The sequence below is a fragment of the Moschus berezovskii genome, chromosome 6 (assembly GCF_049115385.1).
Source record: "Moschus berezovskii isolate FMDL1 chromosome 6, NW_MosBer_1.0, whole genome shotgun sequence".
Taxonomy (NCBI): domain Eukaryota; kingdom Metazoa; phylum Chordata; class Mammalia; order Artiodactyla; family Moschidae; genus Moschus; species Moschus berezovskii.
The window spans coordinates 1,786,212-1,805,529 of NC_142465.1; positions in this window are offsets into that span (position 1 = coordinate 1,786,212).

The following is a 19,318-nucleotide window of genomic DNA, read 5'->3' on the forward strand; positions in this document are numbered from 1 at the left end:
GAGAGGAAACTGGAATTTCCCCTTCCAACACCAAAGGGGATCTGACTTCCCTGAAGCAACCCCAGCGAGTTCCTGAGGTCCCCGTCGCAACTCGAGAAGCACTCACAGCTTCCCGCCGCAACTCGTGAAATACCCCAAAATTATCCCCTCCATGCGAGATGAGGAAATTTGGCAATGCAGCATCTCAAGAGAAATACCACATTCCCTCTGGCTAGGCAAAAAGGTACTTGACACCCTTTATTCGACTCAGAAAGTTACCTCACACATCGGTCCCCTTTGGAGAGGAGAACACACTTTACGGACTCAATTCGAGAGGAGCCCCTGTGCACATTGAAGGGCTCGAGAGGAAACCGGAAGTTCCCCTTCCAACACCAAAGGGGACCTGACTTCCCTGAAGCAACCCCAGCGAGCTCCTGATCCCCGTCGCAACTCGAGAAACACCCCCGGCTTCCTGCCGCAACTCGTGAAACACCCCAAAATTATCCCCTCCATGCGAGATGAGGAAATTTGGCGATGCAGCATCTCAAGAGAAATACCACATTCCCTCTGGAAAGGCAAAAAGGTACTTGACACCCTTTATTCGACTCAGAACGTTCCCTCACACAGCTGTCCCCTTTGGAGAGGAGAACACAATTTACGGACTCAATTCGAGGGGAGCCCCTGTGCACATTGAATGGCTCGAGAGGAAACCGGAAGTTCCCCTTCCAACACCAAAGAGGACCAGACTTCCCTAAGAAACCCCAGCGAGTTCCTGAGGTCCCCGTCGCAATTGGAGTAGCAACCCCAGCTTCCCGCTGCAACTCGAGAAACACCCCAAAATTATCCCCTCCATGCGACATGAGGAAATTTGGCGATGCAGCATCTCAAGAGAAATACCACATTCCCTCTGGAAAGGCAAAATGTTACTTGACACCCTTTATTCGACTCAGAAAGTTCCCTCACACAGCCGTCCCCTTTGGAGAGGAGAACACACTTTACGGACTCAATACGAGAGGAGCCCCTGTGCACAGTGACGGGCCCGAGAGGAAACCGGAAGTTCACCTTCCAACACCAAAGGGCACCCGACTTCCCTGAAGCAACCCCATCGGGTTCCTTAGGTCCTTGTCGCAACTCGAGAAGCACCCCCAGCTTCCGGCCGCAACTCGAGAAACACCCCAAAATTATCCCCTCCATGAGAGATGAGGTTATTTGGCGATGCAGCATCTCAAGAGAAATACCACATTCCCTCTGGAAAGGCAAAAAGGTACTTGACACCCTTTATTCGACTCAGAAAGTTCCCTCACACAGCCGTCCCCTTTGGAGAGGAGAACACACTTTACGGACTCAATACGAGAGGAGCCCCTGTGCACATTGAAGGGCTCCAGAGCAAACCTGAAGATCCCCTTCCAACACCAAAGGGGACCTGACTTCCATGAAGCAACCCCAGCGAGTTCCTGAGGTCCCCGACGCAACTCGAGAAGCACCCCAGCTTCCCGCCGCAACTCGAAAAACACCCCAAAATTATCCACTCCATGCGAGATGAGGAAATTTGGCGATGCAGCATCTCACGAGAAATACCACATTCCCTCTGGAAAGGCAAAAAGGTACTTGACACCCTTTATTCGACTCAGAAAGTTCCCTCACACAGCCGTCCCCTTTGGAGAGGAGAACACACTTTACGGACTCAATTCGAGGGGAGACCCTGTGCACATTGAAGGGCTCGAGAGGAAATCGGAAGTTCCCCTTCCAACATCTAAGCGGAGCTGACTTCCCAAAGGCAACACAAACGAGTTCCTGAGGTTCCCGTCGCAACTCGAGAAGCACCCCCAGCTTCCCGCCGCAACTCGAGAAACACCCCAAAATTATCCACTCCATGCGAGATGAGGATATTTGGCGAAGCAGCATCTCAAGAGAAATACCACATTCCCTCTGGAAAGGCAAAAAGGTACTTGACACCCTTTATTCGACTCAGAAAGTTCCCTCACACAGCCGTCCCCTTTGGAGAGGAGAACACATTTTACGGACTCAATTCGTGAGGAGCCCCTGTGCACACTGGAGGGTTCGAGAGGAAACCGGAAGTTCCCCTTCCAACACCAAAGGTGATCTGACTTCCCTAAAGCAACCCCAGCGAGTTCCTGAGGTCCCCGTCGCAACTCGAGAAGTACCCCCAGCTTCCCGCCGCAACTCGAGAAACACCCCAAAATTATCCCCTCCGTGCGAGATGAGGAAATTTGGCCATGCAGCATCTCAAGGGAAATACCACATTCCCTCTGGAAAGGCAAAAACGTACTTGACACCCTTTATTCGACTCAAAAAGTTCCCTCACACAGCCATCCCCTTTGGAGAGGAGAACACATTTTACGGACTCAATTCAAGAGGAGCCCCTGTGCACATTGAAGGGTTCAAGAGGAAACCGGAAGTTCCCCTTCCAACACCAAAGGGGACCTGACTTCCCTGAAGCAACCCCAGCGAGTTCCTAAGGTCCCCGTCGCAACTCGAGAAGCACCCCCAGCTTCCCGCCGCAACTCGAGAAACACCCCAAAATTATCCCCTCCATGCGAGATGAGGAAATTTGGCAATGCAGCATCTCAAGGGAAATACCACACTCCCTCTGGAAAGGCAAAAAGTTACTTGACACCCTTTATTCGACTCAGAAAGTTCCCTCACACAGCCGTCCCCTTTCGAGAGGAGAACACACTTTACATACTCAAATCGTGAGGAGCCCCTGTGCACATTGAAGGGCTCGAGAGGAAACCGGAAGTTCCCCTTTCAACACCAAAGGGGACCTGACTTCCCTGAAGCAACCCCAGCGAGTTCCTGAGGTCCCCGTCGCAAGTCGAGAAGCACCCCCAGCTTCCCGCCGCAACTCGAGAAACACCCCAAAATTATCCACTCCGTGCGAGATGAGGAAATTTGGCGATGCAGCATCTCAAGAGAAATACCACATTCCCTCTGGAAAGGCAAAAAGGTACTTGACACCCTTTATTCGACTCAGAAAGTTCCCTCACACAGCCGTCCCCTTTGGAGAGGAGAACACATTTTACGGATTCAATTCGAGAAGAGCCACTGTGCACATGAAGGGCTCGAGAGGAAACCGGAAGTTGCCCTTCCAACAACAAAGGGGAACTGATTTCCCTGAAGCAACCCCAGCGAGCTCCTGAGGTCCCTGTCGCAACTCGAGAAGCACCCCCAGCCTCCGGCCGCAACTTGAGAAACACCCCAAAATTATCCCCTCCATGCGAGATGAGGAAATTTGGCGATGCAGCATCTCAAGAGAAATACCACATGCCCTCTGTAAAGGCAAAAAGGTACTTGTCATCCTTTATTCGACTCAGAAAGGTCCCTCACAGAGCCGTCACCTTTGGAGAGGAGAACACACTTTACGGACGCAATTCGAGAGGAGCCCCTGTGCACCTTGATGGGCTCGAGAGGAAACTGGAATTTCCCCTTCCAACACCAAAGGGGATCTGACTTCCCTGAAGCAACCCCAGCGAGTTCCTGAGGTCCCCGTCGCAACTCGAGAAGCACTCACAGCTTCCCGCCGCAACTCGTGAAATACCCCAAAATTATCCCCTCCATGCGAGATGAGGAAATTTGGCAATGCAGCATCTCAAGAGAAATACCACATTCCCTCTGGCTAGGCAAAAAGGTACTTGACACCCTTTATTCGACTCAGAAAGTTACCTCACACATCGGTCCCCTTTGGAGAGGAGAACACACTTTACGGACTCAATTCGAGAGGAGCCCCTGTGCACATTGAAGGGCTCGAGAGGAAACCGGAAGTTCCCCTTCCAACACCAAAGGGGACCTGACTTCCCTGAAGCAACCCCAGCGAGCTCCTGATCCCCGTCGCAACTCGAGAAACACCCCCGGCTTCCTGCCGCAACTCGTGAAACACCCCAAAATTATCCCCTCCATGCGAGATGAGGAAATTTGGCGATGCAGCATCTCAAGAGAAATACCACATTCCCTCTGGAAAGGCAAAAAGGTACTTGACACCCTTTATTCGACTCAGAACGTTCCCTCACACAGCTGTCCCCTTTGGAGAGGAGAACACAATTTACGGACTCAATTCGAGGGGAGCCCCTGTGCACATTGAATGGCTCGAGAGGAAACCGGAAGTTCCCCTTCCAACACCAAAGGGGACCAGACTTCCCTAAGAAACCCCAGCGAGTTCCTGAGGTCCCCGTCGCAATTGGAGTAGCAACCCCAGCTTCCCGCTGCAACTCGAGAAACACCCCAAAATTATCCCCTCCATGCGACATGAGGAAATTTGGCGATGCAGCATCTCAAGAGAAATACCACATTCCCTCTGGAAAGGCAAAATGTTACTTGACACCCTTTATTCGACTCAGAAAGTTCCCTCACACAGCCGTCCCCTTTGGAGAGGAGAACACACTTTACGGACTCAATACGAGAGGAGCCCCTGTGAACAGTGACGGGCCCGAGAGGAAACCGGAAGTTCACCTTCCAACACCAAAGGGCACCCGACTTCCCTGAAGCAACCCCATCGGGTTCCTTAGGTCCTTGTCGCAACTCGAGAAGCACCCCCAGCTTCCGGCCGCAACTCGAGAAACACCCCAAAATTATCCCCTCCATGAGAGATGAGGTTATTTGGCGATGCAGCATCTCAAGAGAAATACCACATTCCCTCTGGAAAGGCAAAAAGGTACTTGACACCCTTTATTCGACTCAGAAAGTTCCCTCACACAGCCGTCCCCTTTGGAGAGGAGAACACACTTTACGGACTCAATACGAGAGGAGCCCCTGTGCACATTGAAGGGCTCCAGAGCAAACCTGAAGATCCCCTTCCAACACCAAAGGAGACCTGACTTCCATGAAGCAACCCCAGCGAGTTCCTGAGGTCCCCGACGCAACTCGAGAAGCACCCCAGCTTCCCGCCGCAACTCGAAAAACACCCCAAAATTATCCACTCCATGCGAGATGAGGAAATTTGGCGATGCAGCATCTCACGAGAAATACCACATTCCCTCTGGAAAGGCAAAAAGGTACTTGACACCCTTTATTCGACTCAGAAAGTTCCCTCACACAGCCGTCCCCTTTGGAGAGGAGAACACACTTTTCGGACTCAATTCGAGGGGAGACCCTGTGCACATTGAAGGGCTCGAGAGGAAATCGGAAGTTCCCCTTCCAACATCTAAGCGGAGCTGACTTCCCAAAGGCAACACAAACGAGTTCCTGAGGTTCCCGTCGCAACTCGAGAAGCACCCCCAGCTTCCCGCCGCAACTCGAGAAACACCCCAAAATTATCCACTCCATGCGAGATGAGGATATTTGGCGAAGCAGCATCTCAAGAGAAATACCACATTCCCTCTGGAAAGGCAAAAAGGTACTTGACACCCTTTATTCGACTCAGAAAGTTCCCTCACACAGCCGTCCCCTTTGGAGAGGAGAACACATTTTACGGACTCAATTCGTGAGGAGCCCCTGTGCACACTGGAGGGTTCGAGAGGAAACCGGAAGTTCCCCTTCCAACACCAAAGGTGATCTGACTTCCCTAAAGCAACCCCAGCGAGTTCCTGAGGTCCCCGTCGCAACTCGAGAAGTACCCCCAGCTTCCCGCCGCAACTCGAGAAACACCCCAAAATTATCCCCTCCGTGCGAGATGAGGAAATTTGGCCATGCAGCATCTCAAGGGAAATACCACATTCCCTCTGGAAAGGCAAAAACGTACTTGACACCCTTTATTCGACTCAAAAAGTTCCCTCACACAGCCATCCCCTTTGGAGAGGAGAACACATTTTACGGACTCAATTCAAGAGGAGCCCCTGTGCACATTGAAGGGTTCAAGAGGAAACCGGAAGTTCCCCTTCCAACACCAAAGGGGACCTGACTTCCCTGAAGCAACCCCAGCGAGTTCCTAAGGTCCCCGTCGCAACTCGAGAAGCACCCCCAGCTTCCCGCCGCAACTCGAGAAACACCCCAAAATTATCCCCTCCATGCGAGATGAGGAAATTTGGCAATGCAGCATCTCAAGGGAAATACCACACTCCCTCTGGAAAGGCAAAAAGTTACTTGACACCCTTTATTCGACTCAGAAAGTTCCCTCACACAGCCGTCCCCTTTCGAGAGGAGAACACACTTTACATACTCAAATCGTGAGGAGCCCCTGTGCACATTGAAGGGCTCGAGAGGAAACCGGAAGTTCCCCTTTCAACACCAAAGGGGACCTGACTTCCCTGAAGCAACCCCAGCGAGTTCCTGAGGTCCCCGTCGCAAGTCGAGAAGCACCCCCAGCTTCCCGCCGCAACTCGAGAAACACCCCAAAATTATCCACTCCGTGCGAGATGAGGAAATTTGGCGATGCAGCATCTCAAGAGAAATACCACATTCCCTCTGGAAAGGCAAAAAGGTACTTGACACCCTTTATTCGACTCAGAAAGTTCCCTCACACAGCCGTCCCCTTTGGAGAGGAGAACACATTTTACGGATTCAATTCGAGAAGAGCCACTGTGCACATGAAGGGTTCGAGAGGAAACCGGAAGTTCCCCTTCCAACACCAAAGGGGACCTGACTTCCCTGAAGCAACCCCAGCGAGTTCCTGAGGTCCCCGTCGAAAGTCGAGAAGCACCCCCAGCTTCCCGCCGCAACTCGAGAAACACCCCAAAATTATCCCCTCCATGCGAGATGAGGAAATTTGGCGATGCAGCATCTCAAGGGAAATATCACATTCCCTCTGGAAAGGCAAAAAGGTACTTGACACCCTTTATTCGACTCAGAAAGTTCCCTAACACAGCCGTCCCCTTTGGAGAGAACACACTTAAGGTCTCAATTCGAGAGGAGCCCCTGTGCACATTGAAGGGCTCGAGAAGAAACCGGAAGTTCCCCTTCCAACACCAAAGGGGACCTGACTTCCCTGAAGCAACCCCAGCGAGTTCCTGAGGTCCCCGTCTCAACTCGCGTAGCACCCCCAGCTTCCCGCCGCAACGCGAGAAACACCCCAAAATTATCCCCTCCATGCGAGATGAGGAAATTTGGCGATGCAGCATCTCAAGAGAAATACCTCATTCCCTCTGGAAAGGCAAAAAGCTACTTGACACCCTTTATTCGACTCAGAAAGTTCCCTCACACAGCCGTCCCCTTTGGAGAGGAGAACACACTTACGGACTCAATTCGAGGGGAGCCCCTGTGCACATTGAAGGGCTCGAGAGGAAACCGTAAGTTCCCCTTCCAACACCAAAGGGGACCTGACTTCCCTGAAGCAACCCCAGCGAATTACTGAGGTCCCCGTTGCAACTCGAGAAGCACCCCCAGCTTTCCACCGCCACTCGAGAAACAGCCAAAATTCTCCTTGTCCATGCGAGATGAGGAATTGTGGCAATGCAGCATCTCACGAAAAATACCACATTTCCTCTGGAAAGGCAAAAAGGTACTTGACCCCCTTTATTCGACTCAGAAAGTTCCCTCACACAGCCGTCCCCTTTGGAGAGGAGAACACACTTTACGGACTCAATTCGTGGGGAACCCCTGTGCACATTGAAGGGCTCGAGAGGAAACCGGAAGTTCCCCTCCAACAACAATGGGGACCTGTCTTCCCTGAAGCAACCCAAGCGAGTTCCTGAGGTTCCCGTCGCAACTCGAGAAGCACCCCCAGCTTGCCGCCGCAACACGAGAAACAGCCTAAAATTCTCCCCTCCATGCGAGTTGAGGAAAATTGGCGATGCAGCATCTCACGAGAAATACCACATTCCCTCTGGAAAGGCAAAAAGGTACGTGACACCCTTTATTCGACTCAGAAAGTTCCCTCACACAGCCGTCCCCTTTGGAGAGGAGAACACACTTTACGGACTCAATTCGAGAGTAGCCCCTGTGCACATTGAAGGGCTCGAGAGAAAACAGGAAGTTCCCCTTCCAACACCAAAGGGGACCTGACTTCCCTGAAGCAACCCTAGCGAGTTCCTGGGGTCCCCATCGCAACTCGAGAAGCAACCCCAGCTTCCCGCGGCAACTCGAGAAACAGCCCAAAATTCTCCCCTCCATGCGAGATGAGGAAATTTGGGGATGCAGCATCTCACGAGAAATACCACATTCCCTCTGGAAAGGCAAAAAGGTACTTGACACCCTTTATTCGACTCAGAAAGTTCCATCACAGAGCCGTCCCCTTTGGAGAGGAGAACACACTTTACGGACTCAATTCGAGGGGAGCCCCTGTGCACATTGAAGGGCTCGAGAGGAAACCGGAAGTACCCCTTCCAACACCAAAGGGGACCTGACTTCCCTGAAGCAACCCCAGCGAGTTCTTGAGGTCCCCGTCGCAACTCGATAAGCACCCCTAGCTACCCGCCGCAACTCGAGAAACAGTCCAAAATTCTCCCCTCCATGCGAGATGAGGAAATATTGCGATGCAGCTTCTCACGAGAAATTCTACATTCCCTCTTTAAAGGCAAAAAGGTACTTGACACCCTTTATTCGACTCAGAAAGTTCCCTCACAGAGCCGTCCCCTTTGGAAGGGAGAACACACTTTACGGAATCAATTCGAGAGGAGCCCCTGTGCACATTGAAGGGCTCGATAGGAAACCGGAAGTTCCCCTTCCAACACCAAAGGGGACCTGACTTCCCTGAAGCAACCCCAGCGACTTCCTGAGGTCCCCGTCGCAACTCGAAAAGCAACCCCAGATTCCCGCCGCAACTCGAGAAAAAGCCCAAATTCTCCCCTCCATGCGAAATGAGGAAATTTGGGGATGCAGCATCTCACGAGAAATGCCACATTCCCTCTGGAAAGGCAAAAAGGTACTTGACACCCTTTATTCGACTCTCTAAGTTCCCTCACATAGCCGTCCCCTTTGGAGAGGAGAACACACTTTACGGACTCAATTCGAGGGGAGCCCCTGTGCACATTGAAAGGCTCGAGAAGAAACCGGAAGTTCCCCTTCCAACACCAAAGGGGACCTGACTTCCCTGAAGCAACCCCAGCGAGTTCCTGGGGTCCCCGTCGCACCTCGAGAAGCACCCGCAGCTTCCCGCCGCAACTCGAGAAACAACCCAAAATTCACCCCTCCATGCGAGATGAGAAAATTTTGCGATGCAGCATCTCACGAGAAATACCACATTCCCTCTTGAAAGGCAAAAAGGTACTTGACACCGTTTATTCGACTCAGAAAGTTCCCTCACACAGCCGTCCCCTTTGGAGAGGAGAACACACTTTACGGACTCAATTCGAGGGGAGCCCCTGTGCACAGTGAAGGGCTCGAGAGGAAACCGGATGTTCCCCTTTCAACACCAAAGGGGACCTGACTTCCCTAAAGCAACCCTAGCGTGTTCCTGAGATCCCCGTCGCAACTCGAGAAGCACCCCCAGCTTCCCGCCGCAACTCGCGAAAGACACCAAAATTCTCCCCTTCATGCGAAATGAGGAAATTTTGCGATGCAGCATCTCACGAGAAATACCTCATTCATCTGGAAAGGAAAAAAGGTACTTGACACCCTTTATTCGACTCAGAAAGTTCCCTCACACAGCCGTCCTCTTTGGAGAGGAGAGCACACTTTACGGACTCAATTCGAGGGGAGCCCCTGTGAACATTGAAGGGCTCGAGAGGAAACCGGAAGTTCCCCTTCCAACACCAAAGGGGACCTGACTTCCCTGAAGCAACCCCAGCGAGTTCCTGAGGTCCCCGTCGCAAGTCGAGAAGCACCGCCAGCTTCCCACCGCAACTCGAGAAACAGCCCAAAATTCTCGCCTCCATGCGAGATGAGGAAATTTGGCGATGCAGCATCTCAAGAGAAATACCACATTCCCTCTGGAAAGGCAAAAAGGTACTTGACACCCTTTATTCGACTCAGAAAGTTCCCTCACACAGCCGTCCCCTTTGGAGAGGAGAACACACTTTACGGGCTCAATTCGAGGGGAGCCCCTGTGCACATTGAAGGTATCGAGAGGAAACCGGAAGTTCCCCTTCCAATACCAAAGGGGACCTGACTTTCCTGAAGCAACGCCAGCGAGTTCCTGAGGTCCCCGTCGCAACTCGAGAAGCACCCCTAGCTTCCCGCCGCAACTCGATAAACTGCCCAAAATGCTCCCCTCCATGCGAGATGAGGAAATTTGGCGATGCAGCATCTCACGAGAAATACCACATTTCCTCTGGAAAGGCAAAAAGATACTTGACACCCTTTATTCGACTAAGAAAGTTCCCTCACACAGCCGTCCCCTTTGGAAGGGAGAACACACTTTACGGATTCAACTCGAGAGGAGCTCCTGTGCACATTGAAGGGCTCGATAGGAAACCGGAAGTTCCCCTTCCAACACCAAACGGGACCTGACCTCCCTGAAGCAATCCCAGCGAGTTCCTGAGGTCCCCGTCGCAACTCGAAAAGCAACCCCAGATTGCCGCCGCAAATCGAGAAAAAGCACAAAATTCTCCCCTCCATGCGAAATGAGGAAATTTGGGGATGCAGCATCTCAAGAGAAATGCCACATTCCCTCTGGAAAGGCAAAAAGGTACTTGACACCCTTTATTCGACTCAGAAAGTTCCCTCACACAGCCGTCCCCTTTGGAGAGGAGAACACACTTTACGGACTCAATTCGAGGGGAGCCCCGGTGCACATTGTAGGGCTCGAGAGGAAACCGGAAGTTCCCCTTCCAACACCAAAGGGGACCTGACTTCCCTGAAGCAACCCCAGCGAGTTCCTGAGGTCCCCGTCGCACCTCGAGAAACACACCCAGCTTCCCGCCGCAACTCGGGAAACACACCAAAATTATCCCCTCCATGCGAGACGAGGAAATTTGGCGATATAGCATCTCACGAGCAATACCACATTCCCTCTGGAAAGGCAAAAAGGTACTTGACACCCTTTATTCGACTCAGAAAGTTCCCTCACACAGCCGTCCCCTTGGGAGAGGTGAACACACTTTACGGACTCAATTCGAGGAGAAACCCTCTGCACATTGAAGGGCTCGAGAGGAAACCGGAAGTTCCCCTTCCAACACCAAAGGGGACCTGACTTCCCTGAAGCAACCCCAGCGAGTTCCTGAGGTCCCCGTCGCAACTCGAGAAGCACCCCCAGCTTCCCGCCGCAACTCGAGAAACAGCCCAAAATTCTCCCCTCCATGCGAGATGAGGAAATTTGGGGATGCAGCATCTCAGGAGAAATACTACATTCCCTCTGGAAAGGCAAAAAGGTACTTGACACCCTTTATTCGACTCAGAAAGTTCCCTCACACAGCCGTCCCCTTTGGAGAGGAGAACACACTTTACGGACTCAATTCGAGGGGAGCCCTGGTGCACATTGAAGGGCTCGAGAGGAAACCGGAAGTTCCCCTTCCAACACCAAAGGGGACCTGACTTCCCTGAAGCAACCCCAGCGAGTTCCTGAGGTCCCCGTCGCAACGCGAGAAGCACCCCCAGCTTCCCACCGCAACTCGAGAAACAGCCCAAAATTCTCCACTCCATGCGAGATGAGGAAATTTGGCAATGCAGCATCTCACGAAAAATACCACATTCCCTCTGGAAAGGCAAAAAGGTACTTGACACCCTTTATTCGACTCAGAAAGTTCCCTCACACAGCCGTCCCCTTTGGAGAGGAGAACACACTTTACGGACTGAATTCGAGGGGAGCCCCTGTGCACATTGAAGGGCTCGAGAGGAAACCGGAAGTTCCCCTCCAACACCAATGGGGACCTGACTTCCCTGAAGCAACCCAAGCGAGTTCCTGAGGTCCCCGTCGCAACTCGAGAAGCACACCCAGCTTCCAGCCGCAACACGATAAACAGCCCAAAATTCTCCCCTCCATGCGAGATGAGGAAATTTGGCGATGCAGCATCTCACGAGAAATACCACATTCCCTCTGGAAAGGCAAAAAGGTACTTGACACCCTTTATTCGACTCAGAAAGTTCCCTCACACAGCCGTCCTCTTTGGAGAGGAGAACACACTTTACGGACTCAATTCGAGAGGAGCCCCTGTGCACATTGAAGTGCTCGAGAGGAAAACGGAAGTTCCCCTTCCAACACCAAAGGGGACCTCAATTCCCTGAAGCAACCCCAGCGAGTTCCTGAGGTCCCCGTAGCAACTCGAGAAGCACCCCCAGCTTCCCACCGCAATTCGAGAAACAGCCCAAAATTCTCCCCTCCATGCGAGATGAGGAAATTTGGGGATGCAGCATCTCAAGAGAAATACCACATTCCTCTGGAAAGGCAAAAAGGTACTTGACACCCTTTATTCGACTCAGAAAGTTCCCTCACACAGCCGTCCCCTTTGGAGAGGAGAACACACTTTACGGACTCAATTCGAGGGTAGCCCCTTTGCACTTTGAAGGGCTCGAGAGGAAACCGGAAGTTCCCCTTCCAACACCAAAGGGGACCTGACTTCCCTGAAGCAACCCCAGCGAATTACTGAGGTCCCCGTCGCAACTCGAGAAGCACCCCCAGCTTCCCACCGCAACTCGAGAAACAGCCCAAAATTCTCCCCTCCATGCGAGATGAGGAAATTTGGCAATGCAGCATCTCAGGAAAAATACCACATTCCCTCTGGAAAGGCAAAAAGGTACTTGACACCCTTTATTCGACTCAGAAAGTTCCATCACACAGCCGTCCCCTTTGGAGAAGAGAACACACTTTACGGACTCAATTCGAGGGGAGCCCCTGTGCACATTGAAGGGCTCGAGAGGAAACCGGAAGTTCTTCCAACAACAAAGGGGACATTACTTCCCTGAAGCAACCCCAGCGAGTTCCTGAGGTCCCCGTCGCAACTCGAGAAGCACCCCCAGCTTCCCGCCGCAACTCGAGAAACAGCCCAAAATTCTCCCCTCCATGCGAGATGAGGAAATTTGGCGATGCAGCATCTCAGGAGAAATAACACATTCCCTCTGGAAAGGCAAAAAGGTACTTGACACCCTTTATTCGACTCAGAAAGTTCCCTCACAAAGCCGTCCCCTTTGGAGAGGAGAACACACTTTACGGACTCAATTCGAGGGGAGCCCCTGTGCACATTGAAGGGCTCGAGAGGAAACCCGAAGTTCCCCTTCCAACACCAAAGGGGACCTGACTTCCCTGAAGCAACCCCAGCGAGTTCCTGAGGTCCCCGTCGCAGCTCGAGAAGCACCCCTAGTTACCCGGCGCAACTCGAGAAACAGCCCTAAATTCTCCCCTCCATGCGAGATGAGGAAATTTGGCGATGCAGCATCTCAAGTGAAATACCACATTTCCTCTGGAAAGGCAAAAAGGTACTTGACACCCTTTATTCGACTAAGAAAGTTCCCTCACACAGCCGTCCCCTTTGGAAGGGAGAACACACTTTACGGACTCAATTCGAGAGGAGCTCCTGTGCACATTGAAGGGCTCGATAGGAAACCGGAAGTTCCCCTTCCAACACCAAAGGGGACCTGACCTCCCTGAAGCAATCCCAGCGAGTTCCTGAGGTCCCCGTCGCAACTCGAAAAACAACCCCAGTTTCCCGCCGCAACTCGAGAAAAAGCCCAAAATTCTCCCCTCCATGCGAAATGAGAAAATTTGGGGATGCAGCATCTCACGAGAAATGCCACATTCCCTCTGGAAAGACAAAAAGGTACTTGATACCCTTTATTCGACACAGAAAGTTCCCTCACACAGCCGTCCCCTTTGGAGAGGAGAACACACTTTACGGACTCAATTCGAGGGGAGCCCCGGTGCACATTGAAGGGCTCGAGAGGAAACCGGAAGTTCCCCTTCCAACACCAAAGGGGACCTGACTTCCCTGAAGCAAACCCAGCGAGTTCCTGAGGTCCCCGTCGCACCTCGAGAAACACACCCAGCTTCCCGCCGCAACTCGGGAAACACACCAAAATTATCCCCTCCATGCGAGACGAGGAAATTTGGCGATGCAGCATCTCACGAGAAATACCACATTCCCTCTGGAAAGGCAAAAAGGTACTTGACACCCTTTATTCGACTCAGAAAGTTCCCTCACACAGCCGTCCCCTTTGGAGAAGAGAACACACTTTACGGACTCAATTCGAGGGGAGCCCCTGTGCACATTGAAGGGCTCGAGAGGAAACAGAAGCTCGCCTTCCAACACCAAAGGGGACCTGACTTCCCTGAAGCAACCCCAGCGAGTTCCTGAGGTCCCCGTCGCAACTCGAGAAGCACCCCTAGCTACCCGCCGCAACTCGAGAAACAGCCCAAAATTCTCCCCTCCATGCGAGATGAGGAAATTTTGCGATGCAGCATCTCAAGAGAAATTCCACATTCCCTCTGGAAAGGCAAAAAGGTACTTGACACCCCTTATTCGACTCAGAAAGTTCCCTCACACAGCCGTCCCCTTGGGAGAGGAGAACACACTTTACGGACTCAATTCGAGGGGAGCCCCTGTGCACATTGAAGGACTCGAGAGGAAACCGGAAGTTCCCCTTCCAACACCAAAGGGGACCTGACTTCCCTGAAGCAACCCCAGCGAGTTCCTGAGGTCCCCGTCGCAACTCGAGAAGCACCCCCAGCTCCCACGGCAACTCGAGAAACAACCCAAAATTCTCCCCTCCATGGGAGATGAGGAAATTTTGCGATGCAGCATCTCACGAGAAATACCACATTCCCTCAGGAAAGGCAAAAAGGTACTTGACACCCTTTATTCGACTCAGAAAGTTCCCTCACACAGCCGTCCCCTTTGGAGAGGAGAACACACTTTACGGACTCAATTCGAGGGGAGCCCCTGTGCACATTGAAGGGCTCGAGAGGAAACCGGAAGTTCCTCTTCCAGCACCAAAGGGGACTTGACTTCCCTGAAGCAACCCCAGCGAGTTCCTGAGGACCCCGTCGCACCTCGGGAAGCACCCCCAGCTTCCCGGAGCAACTCGAGAAACACACCAAAATTCTCCCCTCCATGCGAGATGAGGAAATTTGGCGATGCAGCATTTCACGAGAAATACCACATTCCCTCTGGAAAGGCAAAAAGGTACTTGACACCCTTTATTCGACTGAGAAAGTTCCCTCACACAGCCGTCCCCTTTGGAGAGGAGAACACACTTTACGGACTCAATTCGAGGGGAGCCCCTGTGCACATTCAAGGGCTCGAGAGGAAACCGGAAGTTCCCCTTCCAACACCAAAGGGGACCTGACTTCCCTGAAGCAACCCCAGCGAGTTCCTGAGGTCCCCGTCGCAACTCGAGAAGCACCCCCAGCTTCCCACCGCATCTCGCGAAACAGCCCAAAATTCTCCCCTCCATGCGAGATGAGGAAATTTGGCGATGCAGCATCTCAAGAGAAATACCACATTCCCTCTGGAAAGGCAAAAAGGTACTTGACACCCCTTATTCGACTCAGAAAGTTCCCTCACACAGCCGTCCCCTTTGGAGAGGAGAACACACTTTACGGACTGAATTCGAGGGGAGCCCCTGTGCACATTGAAGGGCTCGAGAGGAAACCGGAAGTTCCCCTTCCAACACCAAAGGGGACCTGACTTCCCTGAAGCAACCCCAGCGAGTTCCTGAGGTCCCCGTCGCAACTCGAGAAGCACCCCTAGCTTCCCGCCGCAACTCGATAAACTGACTAAAATTCTCCCCTCCATGCGAGATGAGGAAATTTGGCGATGCAGCATCTCACGAGAAATACCACATTCCCTCTGAAAAGGAAAAAGGTACTTGACACCCTTTATTCGACTCAGAAAGTTCCCTCACACAGCCGTCCTCTTTGGAGAGGAGAACACACTTTACGGACTCAATTGGAGGGGAGCCCCTGTACACATTGAAGGGTTCGAGAGTAAAACAGAAGTTCCCCTTCCAACACCAAAGGGGACCTGACTTCCCTGAAGCAACTTAAGCGAGTTCCTGAGGTCCCCGTTGCAACTCGAAAAGCACCCCCAGCTTCCCTCCGCAACTCGAGAAACAGCCCAATATTCTCCCCTCCATGCGAGATGAGGTAATTTGGGGATGCAGCATCTCACGAGATATACCACATTCCCTCTGGAAAGGCAAAATGGTACTTGACACCCTTTATTCGACTCAGAAAGTTCCCTCACACATCCGTCCCCTTTGGAGAGGAGAACACACTTTACGGACTCAATTCGAGGGGAGCCCCTGTGCAGTTTGAAGGGCTCGAGAGGAAACCGTAAGTTCCCCTTCCAACACCAAAGGGGACCTGACTTCCCTGAAGCAACCCCAGCGAATTACTGAGGTCCCCGTCGCAACTCGAGAAGCACCCCCAGCTTCACACCGCAACTCGAGAAACAGCCCAAAATTCTCCCCTCCATGCGAGATGAGGAAATTTGGCAATGCAGCATCTCAGGAAAAATACCACATTCCCTCTGGAAAGGCAAAAAGGTACTTGACACCCTTTATTCGACTCAGAAAGTTCCCTCACACATCCGTCCCCTTTGGAGAGGAGAACACACTTTACGGACTGAATTCGAGGGGAGCCCCTGTGCACATTGAAGGGCTCGAGAGGAAACTGGAAGTTCCCCTCCAACACCAATGGGGACCTGACTTCACTGAAGCAACCCAAGCGAGTTCCTGAGGTCCCCGTCGCAACTCGAGAAGCACCCCCAGCTTCCCGCCGCAACACGAGAAACAGCCCAAAATTCTCCCCTCCATGCGAGATGAGGAAATTTGGCGATGCAGCATCTCAAGAGAAATACCACATTCCCTCTGGAAAGGCAAAAAGGTACTTGACACCCTTTATTCGACTCAGAAAGTTCCATCACACAACCGTCCCCTTTGGAGAGGAGAACACACTTTACGGACTCAATTCGAGGGTAGCCCCTGTGCACATTGAAGGGCTCGAGAGGAAACCGGAAGTTCCCCTTCCAACACCAAAGGGAACCTGACTTCCCAGAAGCAACCCCAGCGAGTTCCTGAGGTCCCCGTCGCAACTCGAGAAGCACTCCCAGCTTCCCGCCGCAACTCGAGAAACACCCCAAAATTCTCCCCTCCATGCGAGATGAGGAAATTTGGCGATGCAGCATCTCACGAGAAATACCACATTCACTCTGGAAAGGCAAAAAGGTACTTGACACCCTTTATTCGAATCAGAAAGTTCCCTCACACAGCCGTCCCCTTTGGAGAGGAGAACACACTTTACGGACTGAATTCTAGGGGAGCCCCTGTGCACATTGAAGGGCTCGAGAGGAAACCGGAAGTTTCCCTTCCAACAATAAAGGGGACCTGAATTCCCTGAAGCAACCCCAGCGAGTTCCTTAGGTCCCCGTCGCAACTCGAGAGGCACCCCCAGCTTCCCACCGCATCTCGAGAAACACCCCCAAATTATCTCCTTCGTGCGAGATGAGGAAATTTGGCGATGCAGCATCTCAAGTGAAATACCACATTTCCTCTGGAAAGGCAAAAAGGTACTTGACACCCTTTATTCGACTAAGTAAGTTCCCTCACACAGCCGTCCCCTTTGGAAGGGAGAACACACTTTACGGACTCAATTCGAGAGGAGCCCCTGTGCACATTGAAGGGCTCGAGAGGAAACCGGAAGTTCCCCTTCCAACACCAAAGGGGACCTGACTTCCCTGAAGCAACCCCAGCGAGTTCCTGAGGTCCCCGTCGCAACTCGAAAAGCAACCCCAGATTCCCGCCGCTACTCGAGAAAAAGACCAAAATTCTCCCCTCCATGCGAAATGAGGAAATTTGGGGATGCAGCATCTCACGAGAAATGCCACATTCCCTCTGGAAAGGCAAAAAGGTACTTGACACCCTTTATTCGACTCAGAAAGTTCCCTCACATAGGCGTCCCCTTTGGAGAGGAGAACACTCTTTACGGACTCAATTCGAGGGGAGCCCCTGTGCACATTGAAGGGTTCGAGAGGAAACCGGAAGTTCCCCTTCCAACAGCAAAGGGGCCCTGACTTCCCTGAAGCAACCCCAGCGAGTTCCTGGGGTCCCCGTCGCAACTCGAGAAGCACCCCCAGCTTCCCGCCGCAACTCGTGAAACAGCCCAAAATTCTCCCCTCCATGCGAGATGAGGAAATTTGGGGATGCAGCATCTCACGAGAAATACCACATTCCCTCTGGAAAGGCAAAAAGGTACTTGACACCCTTTATTCGACTCAGAAAGTTCCATCACACAGCCGTCCCCTTTGGAGAAGAGAACACACTTTACGGACTCAATTCGAGGGGAGCCCCTGTGCACATTGAAGGGCTCGAGAGGAAACCGGAAGTTCTTCCAACAACAAAGGGGACATTACTTCCCTGAAGCAACCCCAGCGAGTTCCTGAGGTCCCCGTCGCAACTCGAGAAGCACCCCCAGCTTCCCGCCGCAACTCGAGAAACAGCCCAAAATTCTCCCCTCCATGCGAGATGAGGAAATTTGGCGATGCAGCATCTCAGGAGAAATAACACATTCCCTCTGGAAAGGCAAAAAGGTACTTGACACCCTTTATTCGACTCAGAAAGTTCCCTCACAAAGCCGTCCCCTTTGGAGAGGAGAACACACTTTACGGACTCAATTCGAGGGGAGCCCCTGTGCACATTGAAGGGCTCGAGAGGAAACCCGAAGTTCCCCTTCCAACACCAAAGGGGACCTGACTTCCCTGAAGCAACCCCAGCGAGTTCCTGAGGTCCCCGTCGCAGCTCGAGAAGCACCCCTAGTTACCCGGCGCAACTCGAGAAACAGCCCTAAATTCTCCCCTCCATGCGAGATGAGGAAATTTGGCGATGCAGCATCTCAAGTGAAATACCACATTTCCTCTGGAAAGGCAAAAAGGTACTTGACACCCTTTATTCGACTAAGAAAGTTCCCTCACACAGCCGTCCCCTTTGGAAGGGAGAACACACTTTACGGACTCAATTCGAGAGGAGCTCCTGTGCACATTGAAGGGCTCGATAGGAAACCGGAAGTTCCCCTTCCAACACCAAAGGGGACCTGACCTCCCTGAAGCAATCCCAGCGAGTTCCTGAGGTCCCCGTCGCAACTCGAAAAGCAACCCCAGTTTCCCGCCGCAACTCGAGAAAAAGCCCAAAATTCTCCCCTCCATGCGAAATGAGAAAATTTGGGGATGCAGCATCTCACGAGAAATGCCACATTCCCTCTGGAAAGACAAAAAGGTACTTGATACCCTTTATTCGACACAGAAAGTTCCCTCACACAGCCGTCCCCTTTGGAGAGGAGAACACACTTTACGGACTCAATTCGAGGGGAGCCCCGGTGCACATTGAAGGGCTCGAGAGGAAACCGGAAGTTCCCCTTCCAACACCAAAGGGGACCTGACTTCCCTGAAGCAAACCCAGCGAGTTCCTGAGGTCCCCGTCGCACCTCGAGAAACACACCCAGCTTCCCGCCGCAACTCGGGAAACACACCAAAATTATCCCCTCCATGCGAGACGAGGAAATTTGGCGATGCAGCATCTCACGAGAAATACCACATTCCCTCTGGAAAGGCAAAAAGTTACTTGACACCCTTTATTCGACTCAGAA